The sequence below is a fragment of the Ascaphus truei genome, chromosome 16, assembly GCF_040206685.1.
Source record: "Ascaphus truei isolate aAscTru1 chromosome 16, aAscTru1.hap1, whole genome shotgun sequence".
NCBI lineage: Eukaryota > Metazoa > Chordata > Amphibia > Anura > Ascaphidae > Ascaphus > Ascaphus truei.
This window is the reverse complement of record NC_134498.1, coordinates 2,879,340-2,894,163: the sequence shown is the minus strand read 5'-3', so window position 1 is coordinate 2,894,163 and position 14,824 is coordinate 2,879,340. Positions and strand designations below refer to the sequence as shown.

The 14,824-nt window shown below is 41.7% G+C and overlaps 1 pseudogene; it reads right to left on the bottom strand.

Annotated features, from left to right (window-relative positions):
* Positions 1-9,373: 9,373 nt before the first annotated feature.
* LOC142467720 (5S ribosomal RNA) lies at positions 9,374-9,491 on the bottom strand (annotated as a pseudogene).
* Between the last annotated feature and the right edge of the window lie 5,333 nt (positions 9,492-14,824).

The window sequence follows — 14,824 nt, the reverse complement described above, 5'->3', positions numbered from 1 at the left end:
TTTATCTAATAATATGGTAGTGATAGATATATTTTATGGATACGTTGTAATGTAATAACTGTTGTAATAGATGTAGGTCTAAATTGTAATCTATTTGTAAGGAAAGTACATTTTAGAAATTGAATTTTTAAAGTATTTTTTATTGATTAATATTGTAAGCAAATGTTGAGTAAAGATTGTTTAAGACAATTATAATTTATCTTCAATATAGAGCTTTAAGTGTTTCTTGGGGGTATTTGCACAAGAATGTAAGTGTAACTAAAATTCATTATAAACATGTTCAAGTAGTAAAGGAAAGAGATTCCTTGTACAAAATGCACTGCGATCAAAAGCAGCCTCTCTGTATATCAGACAGAGAGCATCAATGGCACATAGAGTAGCTTATGGGAACGAGGAGATTGTAATTGCCAATTATGAATGATTACCCAATGAACATTTATTAGGGTCTATATAAGTCAAAGAGACCCTCACTGCAGCACATTTTGAGCCTGAGGAAGCCGTTCTGAACGGCGAAACGCGTTGCTCTATTCTACTACACCTTTTTGGACACTTGAGGCTTCTGTAGTCAGTGGAAGCAAGCTGCAGACACAGCCGCGTGAGAGGTCACCATCACCTCTGATTCCGGATGCGGAAGAGAGCACAGCTGAGAGGCGGCTTGCCACCACGACAGCGGGAACGGAGGGTCTTGTTATTTATTTTATATGTGAGTGCCATCTAATGTTGTTTTTAATGTTTAAATAAAATAGCGTTTTAAAAGACACCACTGACCCCCTGCTGTTGCCTTACTTCACCCATCATCGTTTGCTGCACCGGAGAGAGAGGGAAGGCTAAAACGGAAGGACAGTGAAGGAAAAACTCAATTCAACACCCTGCCTGCCAGCAGATGTGTGCACTGCACCACGGATAAGCCTACGAGAGGTACCCCACAGATACCTTTGAAGGATTGGGCTTACACATGGCCGTGTAAGTTATATATATTACTCTCCACTTGACCCCATCCACCACCTTCTAGAAACTATCTGAGCCAGCAAGAACCACCAGGCACAAGATACCCTTACATATATTTAGTCACACAGGGCCGTGTGAGTATTATTTTACCTGATTCACTTATCAAAACACTCCACTTTCACTTTCATAAGGTTTTGAAAAGGTTTTATACGATTTTAGATCAGCAATTTGATTACTGTGACTGAAGTCTGTTGTGTTTTTTTTCCCTCTGACCTCCTGCTCCCCCTATTCTTTGTTTGTTCCCATATTCACCAAGGGTTTGGATAGCCCGTTCTGGGGTTGAGCAGAGGAACTCACTAAGATCTACGATTTTACTGTGAAAGACCACATTCATTGGTTCTAATAAGGTATCGTATTTTACCCTCCACCCTGATCTAATACTACAAAGGTAAGCGCTTCGGTTTTTTGCTTGCATCTCTTCCTCCAATGACAACCCCTTTTATATCCATGTCTTGTCTAATTGTTGCCACCAGGGGTTCAATCGACAGCGCGAAAAGGAGTGGGGATAGTGGGTAATCCTGTCTTGTACCATTCTTTATTTTTATGGGATTTGAGTCTCTGCCTGGAAGTTTTACAAAAGCCATAGGATTTTTGTAGAGCGCTCTTACTCCCTCAAGGAAGGGGCTTCTGGACCCGAATTTAATCATGGTTTGGTCCAGGAAGTCCCACCTTATCCTATTGAATGCTTTTTCAGCATCTAAACTCAAAAGACATGCTTTTGCACCCACCAGGTGCACGTGATCGACAATGTTAATTTTTTTACGAGTGTTATCCAAAGCTTGTCTGCCTAAGATAAATCCCACCTGGTCTTTGTGGATCAAGCTCGGTAAAATCGGATTAAGCCTGTTCGCTAACATTTTACTATAAATGTTTAGGTCCGAATTTAGAAGAGATATAGGCCTATAGCTGCTGCACTGAAGCGGATCTCTTTCCTCTTTTAATATTATTGCCAGGTTTGGCTGAGGACATGGATGATGGGACATCCTCTCCTCCCATAAAGGAGTCAAAATCCTCTAGTAGGTGCAGAGCCAGCACTGCCTTAAATTTCTTGTAATATTGATTTAAAAAAACGTCCGGACTGGGGGTCTTATTTGTTTTTAGTAGTTTAGTTTTTTAGGGCGTTCTGGGGGGGAGGGGCTCAGGTTGTAAAGTTTGATATAATAATCCGAGAATTCTTGGGCAATTTCTTTCTCTTTGAATGTTTTTGTGCCAGATTTGGTCTGAATTGCTGTAATTTGGGACTTGACCCTAAGACCTCTTAACTTATTGGCCAATAGCCGGTCTGCCTTGTTCCCCATGTCATAGAAACATTGGTTTGTCCATCTTTGAGCCCGCTCAACCTCTTCTAGTTGGACCCTTTTTAAGTCAGTCCTTGTTTTATCTAAAATCGTATATAGTTTTTTTTGTGGGCCTGGTTTTATTTTCAGACTCCAGGGACAGGACTCTGTCCGATAGTTCCTTCTATTCCTTTTATTTCTTTTTCTTTTGGCACGACGCTATGGAAATGAGGGAGCCTCGAATTGCTGCCTTATGGGCCTGCCATAATGTAGTTGGAGATCTAACCAACCCTTTATTTAGTTCAAAATATTCTACTATTTTTTGAGAGACTGTGTTCGCTATTTCCGGAGAATTTAGAAGAGAATCGTTTAGTTTCCAGCAAAAGCTGTTGTTCTTGCTAGAAGGCAGAGAGAGCGTCATATCGATGGGGGCATGGTCAGGCCAGGAAATAGAGCCAATATTAGAATGGGAGGATGCCTGGAGAACATCTCTGGAACCTAGAAAGAGGTCAATCCTCCAGTAAGACTGGTGTGGAGGAGAAAAATAGGAGAAATCTCGTTGACCTTGATGCTAGACTCTCCAGATGTCAAATAAGGAGAAGTCCCGCATTATCTCTATAAATTGTTTGGCCTTAAGGACCGAGGGCTTGGGAGGCGCTAGACCTTGGGTGCTAGACCTGTCCTGTTCCCGGGGAACAGGTCATGTTAAAGTCTCCTGCGATAATTACTGAGGAAGGGATATGTTTACTTACGATTTCTTGGACTGATTCAAGGAAGGGGATCTGGCCTTCGTTAGGGGCATAGACGTTTACTAGTATGATCGGCATCCCTGAAAGAAAACCTAAGAGGATTAGAAATCTTCCCTCCGGATCTACGATCTCCTTCTCAAGGGCAAAAGGGGTATTATTACGGAAAAGTATGGCTGCACTTCTTTCTTGAAGCGGCATGAGGTGTAGTGTGCTTGTGAGTAAGTCTTGCTGAAAGTGTTAGGAGGGGAGTTTGAATTAAAATGGGTTTCCTGCAGGAATAGAACGTCTCCCTTGAGCTTATTCAATTCCTGCAGGGCCAGCCTTCGCTTCCCACTGAGTTCAGTCCTTTAACGTTCATGGAGATGCGTTTTAGATTTGTTCTGTTGGTCATATTGTTTCATCTAAGCAAGAGACCCAGTTCTTGGCCGCTTTCCCAAGGTGGCCACAGGTCTGTCCTCCAGTCCTGAGAGGGAAGGGGGTAGGGGGGGACGGGAGGGGGAGCAGGGGTAAGCAGAGCATACAGTTAATGATCCTAGATAAAGAGATAAAACATCCAACTTAGTTACCCTAGAACATCAAATAAGCCTTACACCTATTGATCAACTGAACCTTTGGCATGTTAACGGGGGGGGGAGCAAGGAGGGGGGAGAGGGAGCGAAGGAGAAGTGAGGGAACCCTGTAGAAGCTCAATTCTCGTGCCCCAAAGGGAGACGGCAGTATAACATGGGGGAGACGATTCCTCCGCATCGGTCAGACCCTAGACCTCAGATTCTTCCTGGTGGCGATCCTCTCCGAAGCGCAGCGCTCCCTGGGTCGTGCTTCAGAGCTACCGGTCCCCTGTTCCTCCTCAGCCCCCGCCTGCGTCTGAAGACCCAGCTCCTTTAGGAATCGGGGGGCGTCTTCCATTTAGATAAGTGAGTGGAATTTTCCATTTAGTGAGACCATGAGCTTAAAAGGAAAGCTCCACCGATAGCATATGCTATGTTTCCTCAGGGCTTCTGTAACTGGGCGCATTTCCCTCCTCCGCTCAATTGTGGCCCTGGAGAGATCACTATACATCTGGATCTGGGAGTTTCTAAAAGCAATCTCGTTTTTCAGCCTGCTAGCCGCCAGGATCTTCTCCTTGATAGAGTAGGAGTGGAACTTTATTAGCGTGTCCCTGGATCTCTTGGGGTCCGGAGACGTTGGACCAGGAGCCCTGTGAGCACAGTCAATTTCAATATCTGATTGCATTAGATCTAGCGCCAAAAAGCTAAAAAGGTCCTTTGGATAGGGTTCCAAGGCTACAGCGAGAATCTCCACCGGGATATTTCGATTTGGAGGTTCTGCCTCCTTTCCCTGTTCTCCTGGTCTTCTGGCTGATCCTTCATTGCCCGCAGTTCAAATCCCATTCGGCTCATATCGTCTTCCAGGGCAGACTGGTTCCCGCCACCTCCTACATTTTATTATCTAGCCTGTCTGTGCGCTCTTCAAGGCTGTTAATCTCGGATCTCATCTCCCTGATAGCTGAGGCGAGGTCCTCCTGGAATCCTTGCCTGATTCTTGAGAACAGTTCCTCCATGTATTCCCTGTCCACGTTGCCCCAGGCAGCGCCTGTCCCCATTTTTGTCCCTGTTTGAATGTATGTCTCTATAGATATATATACATACATACACGGATAATGTATGCATGTTTTTTATGTTTATTTTGAATGTAATGTAATTGTTTTTTATGCTCATTTATTGCCCCTGTATGTATGCATGTATGTACAGTATGTATGTCTATATGGATATACATACAGGGATAATAAATGCTTGTTTTGCAAATGTTTGTTTGGCTTTTTTTGATGTATATAAAATGTATTTTGCTGCTTTGTTTAGAAATGTGTGTAATGTAATTTTTATTTAGTTAGATGTGATTTTTGGTGGTGTTTACAATATTTTATTTCAGGGGGCTTGCTTTTTATTATTGGCTTATTTTTGGTACTTAGATTTTGGATGATGGTGGTTACATAGAACTTGAAATGTATTCACAATGGTTTGTTTTTAGGAATTGAATAGTGAATTGTGTAATTCATTTGGATTGGATTGTAATTGATTTTTGATTGGATTAATTGATTGATGGTAATTTTTTCTGTTTAATTCTTACTTTGTTTTTGTTTGATTGTTTGGATTTATTTATAAAACGTTTTACCAGGAAGTAATACATTGAGAGTTACCTCTCGTTTTCAAGTATGTCCTGGGCACAGAGTTAAGACAAATAATACATGGTTACAAATACAGTTACATAAATGAACAGGGTATACATTATATACAATACATTGCATGGACAGTTAGAGAAGATGTATATTACAGGCTTATGTAACAGTTACAGACCAGATTAAAATGTGAGACAGCCTTAGTTTTAAAAGAACTAAACTGGTGGTGGATGTGAGAGTCTCCGGAAGGTTGTTCAAGTTTTGGGGTGCACGGTAAGAAGAGGAGCGGCCGGATACTTTGTTGAGCCTTGGGACCATGAACAGTCTTTTGGAGTCTGATCTCAGATGATAAGTGCTGCATGTGGTAGGGGTGAGGAGCTCATTCAATGTATGGCATTGGATCTTGTGTGTAGTTGTTTCTTTTATTTTGAACATTGATTTGGCATAGTGTTACATGATGCACAGATTAATTGCATGATGTACACACTGTACAATTAAATTGTTTGATTGGAATTTGGTATATATTAATTTGGCTAGGTGCTGTGTTTTCTTGGGAATTTACATTTATTTTCATTTGCAATGTGCTGTTTAGATTTTGAGATGCAATGTGCTGTTTTGATTTTGAGATGCTATGTGATTTGATATTGAGATGTGCTGATTTTATTTGTGTATTTTGCCATTATATATATATATAAAGCAGAAAGTAGACGTGTTAGTCCAGTTGCGATAGTGCAGAATAAATGAGTTCTTCAGTATTAGGTGATACCTTTTTTATTGGACTAACAATTTATGTCATAGGACAAGCTTTCGAGAGTTCTCCTCTCTTCTTCAGATCAGCAATACTGATTTACACAGGAATCAATGCTAAAACAGTGTAGAGAGAAAAAAAAACAAACAAACAGATATTTACTGTAGATAAGGTCGGGTGTTAAGTGTTTGAAGCCAGGGGACAGTGTCAAAGAAAGGTGGGGAGGGGAAGGGATGCTGGGGTGGGGGAGAGAAAGTGTGGATAAGAATAGAGGCAAGCAGGATAATTACAGACAATTTTGGTAGGGTGTGAGAAAACCCATGTCCACATTAAGTCCTTTGGTTTTGGTGTCAAAGAGTCTTATCATTCTGAGCTCAAATGTTTTCCGTTCTTGGGTGCTTTTAAACATTCCATTGAGGATTTTGATTTTTAAATCATTTATGGAATGATCTGGTTGTGAGAAGTGATGTCCCACAGGTGAGCAGTATCTTCCTTCTTCGTGATGGAGTATAGAGTGTCTGTGCATATTCATTCTTCCTTGTAATTTTTGGCTGGTTTCCCCAATGTAGCAACCTTGGTCACATTTGTTGCATTGAATCATATACACTATATTAGTGGATGTGCAGCTGTATGATCCTTTAACATTGAATGTTCTATGGTTGTGACTGGCTGTGGGATCCTGGCAAATATGTTTGCAGAGTTTGCAGCGTGTGTTGCTGCACGGTTTTGTGCCGTTATTCATGTCTTTAAAATCGTTGTGAAGTTTTCTGCTGACTAATTTTTGTTTGAGGTTTGGTGGTTGCCGGAATGCAAGAATGGGAGGTTTGGGAAAGATTTCTTTTAATGTCGCATCCTCTGTCAGCATGGGTTGCAGATCTTTGATTATTTTTCGTATTCCCTCTAGGGTAGGGTTGTATGTGGTCACTAGTGGTATGCGTGTGGTAGGTTCTTTCTGTCTGTATTGTAGCAGGTGTTCTCGTGGGGCTTTTAGTGCAGATGTAATAGTTTTGGCAATAGTCTTTGGTTTGTATCCCTTCTGTCTGAACGATTCGGTCAGGGTTATGAGATGCCTGTTTCTGTCTTCAGTGTCAGAGCATATGCGGTGGTATCTTATAGCCTGGCTGTGTATGATACCTTGTTTGGTGTGAGTGGGATGGAAGCTGGAGATGTGGAGGTAACTGCATCTGTCAGTTGGTTTCTTGTATACAGATGTGTGTAGTGATACCTGAGGGATATCACTTCTCACAACCAGATCATTCCATAAATGATTTAAAAATCAAAATCCTCAATGGAATGTTTAAAAGCACCCAAGAACGGAAAACATTTGAGCTCAGAATGATAAGACTCTTTGACACCAAAACCAAAGGACTTAATGTGGACATGGGTTTTCTCACACCCTACCAAAATTGTCTGTAATTATCCTGCTTGCCTCTATTCTTATCCACACTTTCTCTCCCCCCCCCCCCAGCATCCCTTCCCCTCCCCACCTTTCTTTGACACTGTCCCCTGGCTTCAAACACTTAACACCCGACCTTATCTACAGTAAATATCTGTTTGTTTGTTTTTTTTTCTCTCTACACTGTTTTAGCATTGATTCCTGTGTAAATCAGTATTGCTGACCTGAAGAAGAGAGGAGAACTCTCGAAAGCTTGTCCTATGACATAAATTGTTAGTCCAATAAAAAAGGTATCACCTAATACTGAAGAACTCATTTATTCTGCACTATATATATATATATATATATATATATATATATATATATATATATATATATATATATATATATATATATATATATATATATATATATATATATAGATATAGTGACAAAGAACCTTCTTGCTCAGTAACTTTTGTCCAGGGATCAACACTTTCAAACAGCCTTCCAGGTAGAGGAGACAGTCTTCTGACACAGAGGTGAAAAGCTTTGGCCTGTTTATTTTTGCCATACAAATGCAACAGCAGATAACAGGAATAAATCAAACAAACAAAACAAAAGTCTTTGCTTTTACTCAGCATAACACAGCTTTTTAGCACACACATCTCTTGAGAGTAAAACAGCTCTGTCTTGCTCTGTTCAGAGCAGCCTTTTAATCATCTCCCTGCTCAATCAACTGCTCCAGTCCTGTGAAAGCAGGGAGAGATAGAAGTCCCGGTCTGGATTCCCCTTGGTAAATCTCCAAACCGTGGAGTGGAGCAGAAACCCCGTGCTAATTGAGGGCCGTAATATCCCCTTTTCACTACTGTTTCCTCATATCTGTCACTATATATATATATATATTTATATATATATATATATATATATATATATATATATATATATATATATAGTGACAGATATGAGGAAACAGTAGTGAATTATATATATATAAATAAATGCAGAAAACAAGAAGAAAAAACAGGCGCATTCCTAGTGTGATAAAGTATAAAACAGTATTTATGGGATTGTAAAATATAAAAAGCGCACTCACAAATAGAGTAAAAATAATAGCATTTATGAGATATACTCAATCGCCTTGAAGCTGTGAAGGGAATGTATCAGCCTGTCCCGTTGGTGCCACCTCTGGTGTATCCGTTGGTTTAGCAAGGTGCACTGGAGCCACCGCAGCCAGATGATGTAATAATCAGCAACACGGTCAGAGACTCTCTCCATATACACCTCCCACAGCTCTCACTGCTCACCTGCAGGCAACTGCAAAACCGGAAGCGACAGCAGTCCTAAGCAAAATAGCAACAGCTCCAAGGTACTCTCTCCGTTCGTGCAGTAATGTCAGCCACAAACTCGCCTCTTTGGGAAACGCCCTATGTGTTTCGTCACTAAGGACTTTGTCAGGGGTGAATTCAATTGTCAAAAGGGGTGTCCTTTATATCACCTTTACTTTTGTGATTGGCCAGTACGGATGGTGGGCGGGTACTTTCAATGTCACAAATTTAACCCTGTTTCATTGCTGGACAACATTATACAGGACAATCATAAAGCACTAGAGCCTATTTTTAAGCAGTTTAAACATATTCCTACTAACAAATGAAAACAAATAGCTAGATGAATGAACAACATACAAATAAGAAATCTCAAAAAGGACAGAGATGAAATTTGGATACATCCAAAAATAATCTATATATAGAAGTAAAAGAATAGCACATTAAATAAGCACAGAGAAATTTCATTGGAGCAACACACAAGCGTAATAAAAATCATAAGAGAAATGCATGACCTGTGAATAAAAAAAAAAAGGGGGGGGGGGGAAAGTAAAATGAAAAAACGAGGGGAAAAGAGGGGGGAAAGGAGGTGGGAAATGGAACAGGGAATGGAAAAGGGGGAAGGGGGTGAAGGAAAAAGGGGAGGGGAAAGAGAAATATGGAAAGGAAGGAATAACAATAAAATACATAATATAGGGGATAAAATAAAATTTTTAGCCTACAGCACCTGGTATTCCCAGGCGGTCTCCCATCCAAGTACTAACCAGGCCAAACCCTGCTTAGTTCTGAGATCAGACAAGATCGGGCACATTCAGGGTGGTGTGGTCGTAGGCAAGCCTGGGTGATCCAGATGTGATTCATGATGTGACTACGCTCTACACAGGATTTCGTTCAAGTACAGCGGTAGCGGTTACGGGACGCAAGGGGTTAATAACATCGCAACCAAGGATTTACCCCAGACTCCGGAATTCATTAGGCCTGGTGACTCCCGAAAGAATTCCTATGAACTTCTATGAAATTCCTTTATTTGGCGGAGTTATTAGATCGGCAACTTGCGATCTAGCCAACTGGACTTCAAACAGAGACTGCATTTCTTGCGCTTTCTTGCAACGGACATTTTATTTCATTTCCCCATCCCAGTAAGTGTTGTATTAAGTGTATTCTGAAGCTGCCGTGTGTTTGTCTAGCAAGGAAGTAGATGACAATTTATTTTGCCTCCTTGTCGTGTTCAACCGAGAATCCAAAAATATAAAAAGTGTTGATAAGTTCTGGTCCACCGTGACAAGGGGTTGTATCTTTTTATAAGTATTGGTGTATTTTTATATTTTTTGGGGGCACATAATTGGTACTGCAGGCAAGCTGGTGGTACCGGCCGGTATCCCATCGTTATGTGGACATGAGCTTTGCATTGTTATGTTGTTGTATTGCACATATGTTCCACATATTCCAGGAATATAGTGGTATCTCTAGATACCAGACGGGGAGTGTCCTGGAACCAGATTCCATATTCATCTGTACCCCTTTACAGCTTGGGATTCATTTCTCCCCAGTTTGGCTGTCTGTTATTTTCCCTGTCTCAGCAGCTTGCTGTATGTGAAAAGGCAACATTAATGCTACATGTTGTTTACACAGCCTGTGTTGGTTGCCTGCAGCTCATATTCTCCTAGCTGAGAGTGGGCTATTCCTACCCCCCTGTCCTTGCTGACAGTTAGTATAGTCTCACTTCCCATCTAGTGTGACCCTTGCTCCTCACTTCCTTTTCACCCTGGACTCTGAGTGAGTAACTGCCTGCTATTTACCCCAGCAAGGCCTTTTTGTTTTACACTGTCTCATCCTTGATACACTGCACTTCAGACAGAGAAGCACTCTCTATCTACATTACATCTACAAGCACCTATCTCCCTGTGATTTTCCCTCAATAAATTAAGAAAGAGAAAAGGACTTGTTTGTGCTTTGGAAGAGGTGAAACATGAGTTAAGCTTACTGGAACTATTCATACACCATTCGTGACTCTGGTTTCAGGAAACGTAGGCCTACAACTTTGTACTCCTTCACTCTGGAGTCAGAAATACCTCTGGAGCCACAACTCCCTACCCCCAACTGCTATGCGGGTGACCCACATGGGTGTAGAGGTTTTCTCAACCAATGTGACATTCAGTTCAAATTAACCCCTTCTCGCTTTTCTTCCAACAGATCTAAGGTGGCTTACATTATCGCATTATTGTCTGGTGACGCTTTGGCGTGGGCAACTCCCATCTGTGAATAGAGATCTGAACTTACTCAAGACTTCCAGTCAGAGAATGTTCAGTCCGCGCTCTTGCTTCCTATAGATATGAAAAGTGATTCCTCTGTATCCTCTTGCAGCTCCTGTGGTTCGAGGTGTCTTCCCCCACCTCAAAGATGGATCCCGGCGGAGAACTCCGTCGGCAGAGCCAGGCAACCAAGAAAAAGAAAACACTTGAGGGACTGTGTTCTTTTTGGGTGATATATGTTATCCTCCTTTTTGTCCACCTCTTTTTCCTTTTGGTTTTCCTTTAGCCATAAGATTTTCCAGCTTTTCCCTCCTTCCCCCCCCCTCCGTCCATCTTTTCCTTCACATTTCTTCATTATTGTTTTATGTTTAATGTGTATTGTATCATTTGTTTTATATGTTTTTTACACAATGTTTTATATGTTATTCATATTATTATATATGAATATACTTTTAATTTATCATTACACTTGATTACAAGGGCTACTTATCAATGCGACTTTATATGTCTTAATATGATTCCCTTGGCAATTAAATTTTGCTAATAGAATACTATTTTTTCACTTAGAAAATAATATTGATTTATTCTAATATTAATGTTATTTTACTTATCACTGCATACATTAGGATTGCAGACAAATTTAGGATAATAGAGAGGAGGGCTCGAGATTCCTTTATCCCTCACAGATATCGTCATGATTGGTTGATTTGCTTTCAGGAACAGCCAATGATGGAATGTGATTGACATATAAAGGACCCCCTATAGGTGCCCTAGTTAACGCCTGATAAAGTATACTTGGTATACGAAACGCGTCGTGAATTGTGTAACCAGCTTCCACTCACCTTGGTAGCTGGCATACACACAAGTGTATCTATTCCGGTTGCGAATACCTAAACGGATAGGCATCCACAGACGGCTATAGAGGGCTTCTTTCCCACGCATGCGCACTTTGCCTCTCACCACGCTCACACTCGTGGAGGCTAGATTGCAGCCAGTGCTACAGAGCCAGCCCCAGCACGCGGGACTGCCATCTGGAGGGAATCTGACATCGCCCTGTATACCCTCTCAAGTGGTGCCTAACAGAAGAGGATATTGCTTAGATCTGGATTAATTAAAGTTTTACTATATGTAAGTGTTTACTTATCTATTTTTTGTATTACACTATACCACTCTTACCTTGGTGCGCACCTGTGTTTTCTTTTTCTTGGTTACTCAAGACCTCACAAGTTTTAATAAAGAATTCAAACAGGTTTTTATACTCCGTGCCATAAGGTCACTGCTGCTTCTTCCTTGTTTCACATTTCTCAGGGCCACAGATCTGTTGCTAAATATGCTCTGGAGTTTCGGACCATCGCTGCTGAGACGGGCAGGAACGATGAAGCATTATCAGCGGCCTCCTGCCAAGGGCTCTCGAGACTTTGAAAAATGAGCTAGCCATCCAGGAAAGACCCTCTGTGCTTGAGGATCTTATTCCCGTATGTATTAGGGTTGATCAAAGTCTTCAAGAAAGGTGGGTTGAACGCCATAATTTTCGGTCTTTTACTCCTATGTCCCTTATCCGCAGTCCTACTCATACCACTTTCCCAGCCCTCGAAGCTCCGGAACCCATGCAATTAGGAAGTCATCTACTCTCCTCCTCAGAGAAACAACGCCGGAGGAATGAGGGCCTGTGTTTCTACTGCGGATTGTCCAGACATCTGGTGCATCATTGTCCCCCGAAGCCAGTAAACGCCAACACCCAATAAGGTATGAGGGGATCTCATTGGGTACTATTTCCTTTCCCCCTCTATAAAGAAAAACCTGCCAAAAAGGATTATGCTCCCAATCTTCCTTGAGGGTCCAGACTTCTGGATACCTGTTTCTGCATTTGTTGACTCTGGGTGTGGGGGAAATTTTGTGGATAAGGACTTTGCTACCAAACACACGATTCCTCTGTTAAAGAAGTCTGTACCTGTCAGTCTCAAAGCCATTGATGGACGTCCTCTCCAGCCAGCCTTCATTTCCTTGGAGACATCAGTTCTTTCTCTCTCCACAAAGGATGGCCATAAGGAGAAGATCTCCCTGGATGTAATTCACTCCACTTCAGTGCCGGTAATCCTGAGTCTACCTTGGCTCCAACAACACAATACTCTGATACACTGGACCGATAAATACCCTATACAATGGGATTTGTTTTCTAAGGAACTTTCTGTGTCCCATGTGCAAGCACTTGCTGGCCTAGAAACTATCAAACCTGTTAAGACTTCTCTCCCTGAAGTGTACACTGGCGACACACTTTATTCGAACTCGGCTAGTCCCACGAATTCGGGTATACCCGGGTGTATTGAGGTTTGTGACTGTTTTCTGCCCGAGTGCATTGAGGTATTTTCCAGGCAGGGATTGAAGCATTTTATTCCCGCTGGCTGCAATACTGCACAGTATATATATATATATATATATATATATATACTGCATTACAATTCATGAATTTATGCCATCTGGTAGACACGCGAAGCATTGCAGCCTATTAAATCCTAATCATTATCATTTAACAGATCAGCCGCCCGTCAGCCAGGCATGAACCCAGGCTGGGAAGGCAAACACAACGGGGCTTGTCAGAGGTGAGGAGCGGCGCATTCCAGGTATCTGCCAGGTACATACCGGGTATTTGCTCGAATAAAGTGTGTCGGTGCAGTATGCCGAATTCATTGATGTTTTTGATAAAGTCCATTCCGAGATCCTTCCCCCTCATCGTCCTTTTGATTGCCCTATTGATCGTCTGCCCGGTGCCATCCTTCCTAAAGCCAGATCTTACCCCTTGTCCCTTCCTGAAAACAAGGCTATCTGAATATATGCAGGAGAACTTAAAGAAAGGCTTTATTAGAAATTCTACTTCTGTAGTCGGGGCTGGTTTCTTTTTTGTTAAGAAGAAGGATGGGTCACTTCGCCCGTGCATTGACTACAGAGGCCTTAACAAAATTACCCTGAAAAATCGCTATCTTTTGCCTCTCATCTCAGACATTTTTGACCGTTTGCAAGGTGCAACCATTTTCTCTTCACTCGATCTCCGCGGGGTTTACAACCTTATACACATAAGACAAGGAGATGAATGGAAGACTGGAAGATTTAATACACGCGACGGCCATTACGAGAATTTAGTTATACCTTTTGGACTTTGTAATGCACCAGCGGTTTTCCAGGAGTTTGTGAATTAGATTTTTCATGATGCCCGTAACACCTTTGTCATTGCTTACCTCAATGACATTCTCATTTTTTCAAAATCCCTATCATAACACATCCAGCACACTAAGTTAGTTCTCTCTCACCTACGCACGAATCATCTCTATTCCAAGATGGAAAAATGTATGTTTCACCAAATCTCCACCTCCTTCCTAGGCTATATTATTTCTGATGCCCCCATTTGACGTCACCCAGATCCTACTCTCCCTTTCACTTTTTATTTTATTTATTTATAAAAAATGTTTAACCATGAAGTTATACATTGAGAGTTACCACTCGTTTCCAAGTATGTCCTCGGCACAGAGTTATAAAAAAAATACATGGTTACATTAAAGAACAGGGGTTATACAGTCAAATCACGGACAGATAGATTTAGAAAAATGGGTACAGGAGATAAAATGCTTGTAAGTTTTAGATTGAAATAGAGCAGCTTTAACATCACTTTTATATCACCAGACATTAACGAATGGCAGCAAACGGCTCACACCCTTTGGCTGCCCTTTGGCTGCGCCCAAGGCTGTGCGCCTTTGGGGCAACGCAGATGCACAGTGGGGTGGCTGACTGAGATGCAATGCAGCTGTGAACAAAAGCTCTTTGTGTCCTCATGGCTCGATAACATTCCAGTGGGTGGGGTTGACGTTCCACAGAGATAAGCAAATGATAACCCTTAGCACGCTGGTCCTTTGCAGAGGGGT